This window comes from Carcharodon carcharias, chromosome 20 (assembly GCF_017639515.1).
Source record: "Carcharodon carcharias isolate sCarCar2 chromosome 20, sCarCar2.pri, whole genome shotgun sequence".
Classification (NCBI taxonomy): domain Eukaryota; kingdom Metazoa; phylum Chordata; class Chondrichthyes; order Lamniformes; family Lamnidae; genus Carcharodon; species Carcharodon carcharias.
Genome location: NC_054486.1, coordinates 89579891 through 89591789, shown reverse-complemented (window position 1 = coordinate 89591789; position 11899 = coordinate 89579891).

Below are 11899 nucleotides of genomic sequence, written 5' to 3'. Positions count from 1 at the left end.
ATACTCTAATTTTTCCCTCCTTATTAATCTTTTAGACATCTTTTGCTGTTCCTTATATTCTGTCTAATCTTCTGATCTTGCACCTAACTTTGCATAATTATATGCTTTTCTTTAAGTCTGATACCATCTTAAGCCTTTCTTGTTAACCACAGATGGTGTTTCCATGCCTTGGAATTTTTCTTACTCATTGGAATGTATCTATTCTCTATATTCTGAAATATCCCCTTAAATGTTTGCCACTGCATCTCTATTGACCTATCTTTAACCTAATTTGCCAGTTCACTTTAGCCCGCTCTTCTTTCATGCCCTTATAATTGCCCTTACTTAAGTTTAAAAATATAGCTTTAGACCCACTACTCTCTCCCTCAAACTGAATGCAAAATTCAATCATTTTATGGTCACTGCTACCTAGGGGCACCTTCACTGTGAAATAATTAATTAATCCCATCTCATTGCATAATATGAAATCTAGAATCGCCTGCTCGCTGGTTGGCTCGAGAACATGCTGTTCTAAAAACTATCCCGGAAACATTCTATGAACTCCTCATCTAGGCTAATTTTGCCCATCTGACTTTTCCAGCATGAGAAGCAAACTAATATGAGATTGCTTGCGGGCTCCCCAAATTTTTTTTTGGGGGGCAGGGGTTTGATTCCTTCATTCAAAGGCATTCGGTGCCTGATCAAGGGAGCGGCATTGGCAAAGGGGGGTTCACTAAGAGCCACCCTCTGCCCTTGGTCCCAACCAACCTCCTGCAGGCCGGTGTCATACTGGTAGCAGTCACCACCTCGCTAGTAAACTAGGCTTCATTTATCATATTTAATACAAGCATGGACTGCACACAGACTGACATTGGTGATATCCTGAATGGTAACCTGGAAGGAACCGGAGGCAAAGATGGCGACAGACAGTGCTGTGCTAATTCTAGCAGTTGATGGCAAGACTCCTCACAGGAATGTTGTTCTGAACTGATATAGAATGCTGGCAGGGAAATAATTCCCGAGTATGCCCCCCTCTGTTAGCACTCCCTCTTGCTGCATATTTTCTTTTTTCCTGTTCTTCTTCCTCCTCCCAGGGTAATTCCTAGATCACCTCCCTCAAGACATGACTAAAAAGACAGAAGCTCCATAATAGTTTAGAGGCTACAGTGGCAACTTCAAGCACTCAGGAATTCTTTATTGGTAAAAAGCAAGTGTGAGCTGGCTCAGTTGGTAGTTCACTAGCTCTGAGTCTGAAAATTGTGGGTTCAAGTCTCAGTACAGGACTTGAGCTCAAAACTTTAGTCTGATGCTCAGTGCTGCACTGTCAGAGGTGCTGCCTTTTGGGTGAGATGTTAAACGAAAACCCTGTCAGCCCTTTCATATGGACATAAAAATCCCATAACACTATTTTGAAGAACAGCAGGGGAGTTGTCCCCAATGCCCTGGCCAGTACTTACCCCTCAACCAACATCGCAAGAACAAATTCTTTGGTCATTATCATGTGATATTGGTAGGAGCTTGCAGTGCACAAAATGGCTGCTGCATTTCATACATGACAACATTGACTAACCTTCAAAAGTAATTCGTTGGGTCTTAAGCAATTTGAGACATGAAAGGCCCTCTATAAATGAGAGCCTTTTAAACATTATCCTAAAGCTCTAGGTGAATGAGAAACAGCAATAAGTATACATGAGCATTAAAGAAGCAAAGTAATTGTTGCTGCATTCTGCACATGGGCATTGCGCAATTCAAACATTAACTGATGCAAAAACATAGAGGAACTTTGGCCATAGCTTTGCGCCCCTTGCCCTGGTGCCTTCCATTTTAGAGGACACACATCCCACCCCCCATCAAAAGTGTGTCCCCTTCACTCTTACCCTCCTCAGAAACCCCCACCTTTCCTCAACCAGTAGATCTCACCACCTGATTGCAAGCCAACTCCAAAACATCCTCCTCCATTGGCATCAGCATAGCCAGATTCAGGACGCTACCACCAGTACAGCTGTGTTTCATCGGAAACACAGGCCAAGTGAAAAATTCAGGCCCTTGTGTGCACTTCCTCCAATAATTAATATCCTTCTCAAGACAAGGAGACCAAATCTGCACATATTATTCTAGATGAGGCTCCACCAGAGCAAGTATCATTTAAAATGCTTCTCTGAACTTGTAAGTTATATCTTTAGCTATACATTCTGTTTGCCTGCAGGCACTGTATTAATGCTTTAGGTGACCTGGAACCAAATCCCAAAACTTTAGTTTTGTTTTGTTTTGACAACCAAGCATATTTCCCTTTAGTGTATAATCCTAACTATTCTTTCCTTTGCTGATTCTTGTAATTTTACACTTTTCCATATAGAATCTGTGAACTTCTTTGCCTACTTTATTGGATTTCTGCACATTGCTGATCAGAACCTCTGAATAATAGAAGATTACTGATATTTCTAGACTTAAAGCATTTAAATGGGCTTCTCCCAAATGCCTTTCAAACATTTTCCACTGATATTGTGCATTGAATAGCTCTATTATGAAACTTTCAACAACGCACCAGCTAAGAGTCTCATTATTAGCTACTTAAGAAGTATTACAAGATCACTATAACTTGTACATTTTGGTCAGTAGTTTGTCTTGTTTTGCCTTGTTTTTTCATGGTTCTTTTTAGTTCACAAATTGTGAGGAAAAGTTTCTCCTCATTTTCTTGGATAAAAAGGCAAGTCAAGCACTTTTTCCAATCAGTGCAGCTCCACTTTCATGTTTGAGCATTCAAATTAAGTTCTCTTACAGTAGCTCTTTAGCTTCATTGATCCTGTACCAAAGCTTTGATTATATTTGTTTACAATGCAGCCTTTTACTGGACATCAGCCAAATGTGACTGGATAACAGGGTCCTCCACTTCCACCAGAAAAAAAAACTCTAAACTAAGTTCTATATAAGAGAGAGACGGAAAATAGGGTGTGGCTGTTAAGGCCTCCAGAGATTCTCCTTTTCTTCTACTGTAACATTGACAGATGACTGTTGGAAATATCATAAATAGCCATTTGCAACCAATTACATCAATTTGTTGGGGTTTCTACTGGTGGAATATTGGGAGAAAAAGCATAAAATTTGAGATATGTGTATTGAACAATAGCCAGTGTGCGAATTTTCTAGTCCATAATTCTTATGTTTTTATGTTTTAGAATATAACTTTTAGTTTTAGGAATTAAAGTTTTAACTGTAGAAAATTAAACTACCTGGTTGAGAAACTGGTAAAATCAATCCTGGAGTAAATGCAATTCAGTCAAGCTTGGTGTTTATTTCACTTAAAAGATTGGGGTCTTGTTGACTTAAGGGATTAACAGCAAAAAAGGTAAGATCATAAACCAGCATGTGGGCTTACTTAGCTAAAGAGCTGGAGACGTAACATTTGCAATTATTTCAGTAACGGATATGTTCTCCATGTGGTTTCCCAGAGTTAAGGAAAGCTTTGGAATTAAAGGTAGTAATTTTCCCTGGGAACAGGCCCATATGTGTCACATTGCCATGGAGGTGGGTGGAGTTTAGTGAGATTCCTTGTTTTGGAGTTATCTCTGTAAATTCAGTTAAGGCATAACCAGCAGGTGAGATTGGTTCATGTTTGGGTCTTATGTAACTTGTAGGTCCTTGGAAGTCAAGAGATAAAGCTAGACCTGAAGTAGAGTAAATGCTAGATCTATCATCGATGATGCAAACTGTGATTGGGAACTTGTGTTCAGTGTAAGGCAAAGTTGGTATGTGAAAAAACAACCCAAAGATTAATTTAGGTGAAAGGAAGAAATGTGCAGTAATTCTCAATAAAGCTAGTTGCAGTTGGCGTTCAAGAAGTAATCAGCTAGGTTGCAGTTTGAAACCATAGCCATAGGCTATTGGAAACCAAAGGTGCTTTCTGATGTTTTATGCCACTGTGCAGGACTCACAGAGAAGCCAATGTTTGAGTTGTGGAATCAGAGTTATGAGGCCAGTGAAGAAATTGGAGGATCACTTAGCCAAAAGCTAATGAGAGGACCCCCATGAAACCTTGGTCAATAGCTGGGACACCGAAGAGAAATCAGGTGAATTCCAGAGAGCTGTGAAATACCTTTTGAATTGGTCCCAGGGAAAGCGAATGAACCTTAAAGATTTTGTCAGATAAGAGAACTCTTGGGAGGGAAAAGAAAGTAGAACAGAGTTTATAGCATAAGTCTTTATAAACTAGAAGAAGTTGTAGCTTAAATGTTTGTCTCCTCTGGATTATTATACAATGCAACCCTTTAAGATTAGTCATAAACCCCTTTGATATCATTTTGAAGACAATAAACAGCTTACTGTAATCACCTATATCCAATCTAGTTTGGAAAATTTTGGGAGAAGCCTTTTGCCCAGGTATATACTTCCATCGATTTGGCATTCTATGTTGCTTTCAGAGCTGGAGTTTCCTCTTTAATTTTCATAAATTATTTAGTTAAAACATGCTGCTCAGGCATTCTAAAATATAGATTATGCTTTAATGGGTTTTGCCCTCTGTCTTGTTTATTTTGACACTCGTGAACACTGTGACCAACTTTTTTAAAAGGATCAAAAATTTCCACCTATAAAGCTACTTCATTCGCATCATCAAATATAATGTTCCTTTGAATGATTTACTTTACCACTTGCAGTTAATTAAGATGCTAAAATATTGCTAAAAAATATATATTAGTTTCATGCATGTTAATTGTGACTAATTACCTCTTATTTACAACCTATACAGCCTTGTTGACCATAGACTGATATTCTGTTGTATATAGTTTATTCAGTAGGGACAATTAGGGCTTCCTTTGATTGTTTTGCTCGCTAGCTACAGATATGTTGATTCAAGAGGAGTTTGGAGTTCCAGAGAAATCCAAGCAAACTACAAGTCAAAAAGATCAACTGCAAACACCTAACAGCCTGAACAGTATTACAAAAATAACTAAGGCTAGTCTGCCTGATTCTCCAAAAGAAGCGACTACTTAGGCCACAAATGTTCAAAGCCAGGCTTAGGGTGGAATCGTCCCAGATTTGCACTTAGCGCGATAGCGAGCAGGTAAAATGACGTTTTACACACTGGCTGCAATGGCGGCTTCTCACACCATTTCGCCCCAAACCACATTAATTATGCATCCCCATGAAACACACCGCTTCCATGGCAGGCAGGCTAGGATTCACCCACCATGCCATTACCTCACTGCTTCATCATGCCGGGCACCACATTTGAAGGGCAGCCGCGTGCACACCTCTCAGCGCTGCCAGCCCAGGACTGCTGCAAATAAGACATGGCTCCGAAAGGCAAGAAGACTGCAGTCCCTAGGTTTAGTGATGTGTCCCTCAAGCACCTTTTGGATGCGATGGAGGCCCTCCATCATGTCGCTTACGCCGCTTTAGCCGCAGGAGGGGCAGCCACATTACCACTCTGGCTTGGTAGATGACCACAGTGATGGTCATTGCTAATGCTGCACAGAAGAGGTCATCCAATGTAGGTAGAGGATGAATGATCTCATCCGTGCCACCAGCGTAAGGCAACCATCTCATCACTCTAAACTCACACACTCAATCCTATCACACATTCACTGGCCTCTCACTCACTGCCAGATCAAGAGAATCACCCTCACATCACCATTGGGCCTCATCTGCTCTGGAGACTGCCTCCTCAGCTCTCACCATCTTGATGCCACTTGCACAGATCAATTTGTGCCCCCACACAAACCCTGGAATACCCCCCTTCCCCAGTACAGCCCTCACCCTGCAGCCTCTTCCCTTGCTTGAGGCCACTTCTCCCCCTTCTCCAAGCAAGCCCTAGCCCTGCAGCTGTTGAAAAGCCATCCCCGTCTTACGGCTAGTCTGGCAGGTAAACCTGCCCATGAGCCCCCCTAAAAGTGCTGTGGTGCTGTCTGCGAGGGCTGGTGCTAATGACTGCAAGTGCTCCCCGAAGCAAGATAGGCAAACAAGCCTCAAGTCCCGAGCGAAGTGCAGCTTGCCAAGTGCATGTCACTTTATGTGCAGTTGTGAAACACTGTCAGCGTGCAATCACAGCGAGGTGGGCAGACGCTTCAATGTGGGGGGATGAGTCCAGCCGGCTGGCCTTTTAATGATATGCAGATGTATTACAATGAGGTTCCCAACGTCCAATGGTGGGAAATGCGGCCCACCATCGAAGGGCTGAGCGGCCGAGCGCAAACTGGTTTCATGATGTCGCGAAACTGATTTTTGGCCTTCTTGCCACATTTCCCACTCATGCTGCTGAGCACGCCCGATGTCAACGGGTACAAATGTTTCTGCCCTTAGTTTTCCTGAGCTGTATCCCTTCAGCTTCTTTGACCTATCATCAAAATTTCAGCTTTACTGGTTCTTGATGCAATTTTTCTTAGGTAGGCTATCATTGGACAAGACCAATTCAATTAAGCTATTTCAGTCTGAGCATTTTATTACCCTTAGGTAGCTTGATCCATCATTTGTCAAAGGTTCCTCTGAAAGGTAGCACAATGAATCTTTGCACCTCAATTATTACATGATAGAAAGGAATGAACACTGCGGGACTGCTTTGACAAATTCATATAAAGCTACTTTCAAATGCTGATTTACTGGCTAAAAATAAAACCTAGGTTTTACAATTACATAGAGAGCTCTTTGCCAAAATGTTTTATTTCTTGACATTGTTGTCTAAACCGACAGACCCTAAATTTCTTCTGGAGTTCTGACCAATGGCCAAAATAACTCGGTACCCCCCACAACCTCCACCTCCCACTTCCCAAAACATAGGCACAACTTTCAAGGTCAATGAGATTAGGGTGTACCTCTATGGAAGCAGGACGTTCCGACATTAGGATTTCCCATTTGCCTAGGACCTAGTTAAGGAGTGAAGTATAGTGCATTGACAGAGGTGAGGCCTCCCAAAGGGCACAGATGGGCTTCACCAAGGCAACCTGGAAGGGGTGAGAGGTGGCCAAAAGACATTCAATGAGAATTGAGAGAAGGAAGGCTGGGCAGCCTCTCCCAGTGACGAGTAGATAATAGATTTTTTGGCTGCATGGAACAGGCTGGCTTCGAAGACATATGGGCACTAGTTGCCCCATGAAAATTAGTTGAACTTCTGCTGAAGGCACAAGTTCCATTGAGGTTAATTCTAGAGGGAACTGGTGAGAAAAATCCTTGTCTAAATGTCGGGATTATAGCCCAAAGATTTTTGAAGCCATGAAAATTTTGAACACTAGTAGAACATTACTGCCATCCAAATACTTAATACTGTGGCAATTGTCAGGGATTTTCTTTGCCTCTGCTTAATATTTAGGTCCACATACAAGCAAATTCAATTCTCATTCTTGTTCTCAAATCCCCCACAGTGGCCTGGCCCCTCCAACCTCTGTAATCTCCTCTAGCTTTTCCAATACTGGCCTCTTAAACATCCCCGATTTTAATCGCGTCACCGTTGGCAGATGTGCCTGGAATGCCCTCCCTAAACCTTTCCACTTCTCCACCTCTTTCCTCCTTTATGACATTCATTTAGTAGCTCAGTACTCAGAACTTGAGTATTGCTGAAAAAAAAGAGGCATACTGTTGAAGTTTTTTGCCATGTGCTCATCAGGGCAGATTGCAAGAATACCAAATCCCAAAGGAGAACAACAATTTATACTGCAAGAGCAGAGGGTGCTAATTGATTGGCAAGTGGACTCTGATGGGTAGAGATGTTGCCATGGAAAAAGCACCAGGGAATAGTTAACTGCCAAGCTTTTGTTTAACTTCAACCTTGGCAGGTTGATTCTGATTGGTCAAGACATTACCATAGAGTATGAATCCGTTCCGGCTGTCCACCAAGCTTTTGTTTAGTTGAAGTGTTGTAATTTCTGGCACATTAGTAAAAGTGCAAGTTTTAACAGGTTACTCCTGCTTTTGGATCCTGTGTGGTCAATTGCCATAAAGCAAGTGTATTTTCACATAGGCCTGAATTTTCAGGTCAGCGAGCGGGCATGATCGGCAGACCCAGGATCAGCTGGGAAATGGACTTCTGACCGCAATTGGCCTCCGACTGTGATTTCACGCTGGCTGGCCAATTAACAGCCAGCCAGAGTGAAACATGCCCTGAAACACTCAGTGCTGCAAGGGGTGGGCAGAGGGCAGACGATGACATTAACGCACTGACGGAAATCTCTCTGAAGGCAGGGAGCTGCCTCAGGGAGCTGAAAACCTGAAACAGCACAAATAAAGTTTTCAAAAGCTGAAAAAAAAGTGTGCATGCATCATAATCAGTCATCTGAAAATTTAGCTAATGAAAATGCTGTCCACTGAAATTTACTTATATTTTATTTCATGTCAGAAATCTCATCCCTCCCGTGGAGGAGGTTTGATGAAAAATGCAAAGGCTGCCTGGCTGATTCGACTGTCTGCCCACCGCAAGCTTGGACAGGCTTCATAAAATGACAGGCAATTGTGCTGTTGATGGTCTTAGTTGCCCTCTTAATTGTCGACGGGCTCCCGCTGACCGAAATATCACGCGAGCGTGGGATGACATCAGGATGTGTGCCTGACATCGTCTTGCGCAATTTCATGTCCGATCGTGTTGGGTGCGTGCGCCCAATCATCGTAAAATTCTGCCCATGGAACTTAAACGTTCAGACTTTTAATTAACTCATTTTTAAAATAAGGCAATGGTAACATATGTACCCATTCCAAAATTAATGGAAGATAAGCTGTCCAGGGATGTTGGTTAGTTAGAAAGCAGCATTGGAAGCGGCTCCACTAGCTCCCATTCAGCTGGAAATGGTATAGTTCTACAAGTCCTAAAGAGCCAGATAAAAACACTCGTGAAGTAATTGGGCAGAATTTTCCATGCCCACCGGTGTTGGGGGTGATCAGTAGCGTGAGCAGACAATATGGCGCAATCAGTTTCACAACGGCTTGAAACCAGTTCGCGAATGTTCACTCAGCCCGCCAATGGTGGGCCGCGTTTCCCACCATCGGATATCAAGAGCCTCATTGTAATACATCAGCATATAATTATCAAGCCAGCCCGCCAGCACTGATCCCCACCCCCCAACCCCACAAGGGCATGTCCGTCCACGTCGGAATGCACTTGGCAGGCTTCACTTTGAGGGGAGCTCGGAGGTGAATACACCGTAACGTTTTTCAGCGCTCGCCAGGGTCACCTGTTGGACTTCAAGCTTCAGAGGCATTGAGGGGTAGGGATTAAGGGCAGCCCTGCTGTTGAGGTGACATGTGGGTGGGGCAGGGGCAGGGTGGAGGCAGGGGCAGCCCAGCCTTTGAATATAGAGCACAACCATTCATTGTGGTTAGTAGGGTGGGCGAGGGAAGTGGCCAGGCATTAGGGAAACCTGGATAAAGTGACCATTCCTCTGCAACTGAGACAGTTCAAGTGCAGCCACATTGGCATAGCACCTCTAAGTGCTCCAAAGCTTTTCACACCACCAGCCCCTGGCACAGACTGGAAATTCATGAGCATTTTAATGGACTGCAGAACAGTTGGACAACTGCACACGTTGTACAATCTCCTCGCTAAGGCTGGCCATGGAGCAGTCACTGCTAAAGGCACTCACAGCCCCTTGCAATGTTTGCATCCTGGTTTGGACCAGTCTCCCCCATGGTTCAAGCTAACAGTGCAGCCTTGCAGCGCGGGTTAGGAGAATGTCCGCATCTGAGCTGAAAGCACAGCATGCAGTCCAATGGGAAAAGCTGCCACCAATCGGCCAGGTGGAGTGGAGCAGAGGTGGGTGGGGTTTAGGGCAGCCATGCAGCTCACTAATCTCTGGCCATCCAAGTGGTTGACGCCAAAGCGGATGAGGGTGAGGATGTCCTGAGAGGCGACAATGACGGAGATAAGGCCGTCTCACTGGCTAGATGAGGCAGGCATGCTTGAGAGGCCTTCAAAGCTGATAGATGTGTGGAGGATGATGATGACATGCAGTGATGTGACCCCATAGTTCCTCACATCACATCTGTGAATGTTTGACTCCAGTCTGGCTATGGCAGTGTGAATACCCTCCGTGAGAATGCTCCTGTATGGAGACTCAGTGGAGGCCCTACTAGTTGCTTGATCCCAGGAGGATAATGATGACATGCAGTGAGGACACTCCATAAATCTTCACATAGCCTCTGAAAATGTCTGACTTCTGTCTGGCCGAGGTCAGCTCGCCTGCACTCTGTGATCAGGGTCATATCATAGAGATGGAGCTATGAAAATTTAGAAGCATCTGATCCTTTGTCCGCCTTCAGCACCTCAGCTCTTCAGGAGCACAACATCAGTGGTCAAAGATGCTGAAGAATTGGGGGTCAGCCCTTCCTTTAAGGTGCTGAGAGTACATTGAGAGAATGAGCCTGCCCACTACACTCTGGCAGCAATGACCAGCACCGCCAAGGTGCAGGCATCAGTAATGTTTCCAGCGAGTGTGAGGCTGGACCATCTCTTTGGTCTGAAGGCCGCACAGAGCACAGGGAAGAGGCCCTGGACTGAGAAAACCTGCCTTTAGCTTGTGCAGAAAGGTTTCACATCTGAGTGACATGAACACTGCTCATCAGAACAAGGAGCCATAGGCAGGGAGACATTCTTAGGAGTTTATTGACAATCATGAACAGTATGTAGAATTGATTAACACCCGTGCCCAGGCTATGCAACTAATTCTCCTTAACTTTCCTGACCCTGCCGCTACGTCCTGGTGCTCTCCAGACACCCACAGTGCAGGCAGAGGCAGCCTGCTGACTGCAATGCCCTGTCTGTGATGACTTTGGCTGGCGCCCTCTGAACGGCCGAGACTTGGAGGGCCCCGGCCTGCTTTCGTGTAGCAGTGGCATCCTCCTCAGCCTGTGGAGTTGCAGCTGCTGAGGTCACAGGAAGAGGGGAGTCGGATGGACCGGACACACACTGAATCACCTGCATGAATGGGCTCGGAGTGTGCACCTGAGGATCCTCCACCCTATGGGTGCCCGGCCGCCCCTGACTGACTCCGTGAGGAGAAGGGGTAGCTGGAGTGAGATCAAGCTGCCCGGCATCCCTCTCACATATACACTGTTGGATGCCAACTATGGCATCAGCGATGGATTTCAGCCCACGCAGCAGTGCAGGAGGGACATCCTGGACCAAGGTCTCCATGGTGGCCAGTGTTGGTGTGGTGCAAAGCCAGTGTTATCACCTCAGAGTGAAGATGGATGGACTCCTCCATCGTTCTTTGCAATCTGAGGAGTGCAGCGGACATCCCTTCCTCATGTTCCCGAGCTTGCCTTTACAGCTCTAGCAACTGTGATATGACCGAGTCCAGAGGCTCATCATCTGACTCAGATACAGCAAGGTTCTGGCCTCCAGCTGTCCTGTGAGTGCCAGAAATCTGGGAAGTCCGTGCCTCCTCCTGCTGTGGATCGGACAGTACAATGTAATCGCCACATTGTGATCCCAGAGCTATACTAAAGCTAGGTCCCACCAAGGTGTGTGTCTGTGCGCTGGTGGAGGGTGTGGGTGAGCGCTGTGGTGGAACTTCAAGGAGGGTGCCTTTAGATTCCTCTTCAGAGATTTCTTTGAGGCTTGACTGGAGGTCCTGGGTCATGGACTCTATCAGCTGTTTGGCGGATGTGCCTGTGAAAGCAAGGGGAGATAATGAGTGCATGGCAGTGGCCTGTGTAATGGGACACATCACTCACAGCATGGTTGTCTGATGGATGTTGCACTGCTGGACCCTCACTTGGTAGAGCAGCACCAACCTCACCGTCAGCACAGGACCGGTCCAGATGCTCGCTGGCCAGCTGAATGGCCCTGTTTTCAAAGTCCGTGAGGACCTTGATTTCAGGCATTCTGCCACCAATCTGTGACTTCCCCTCTTGTTGTGTGCCAGCTTGTTCTGCATAAATAGAGATTGAGAGAGTGTAAGCAGGATGCCTGCCAGGCCAGATGATAAGTATGCCTGGCCTG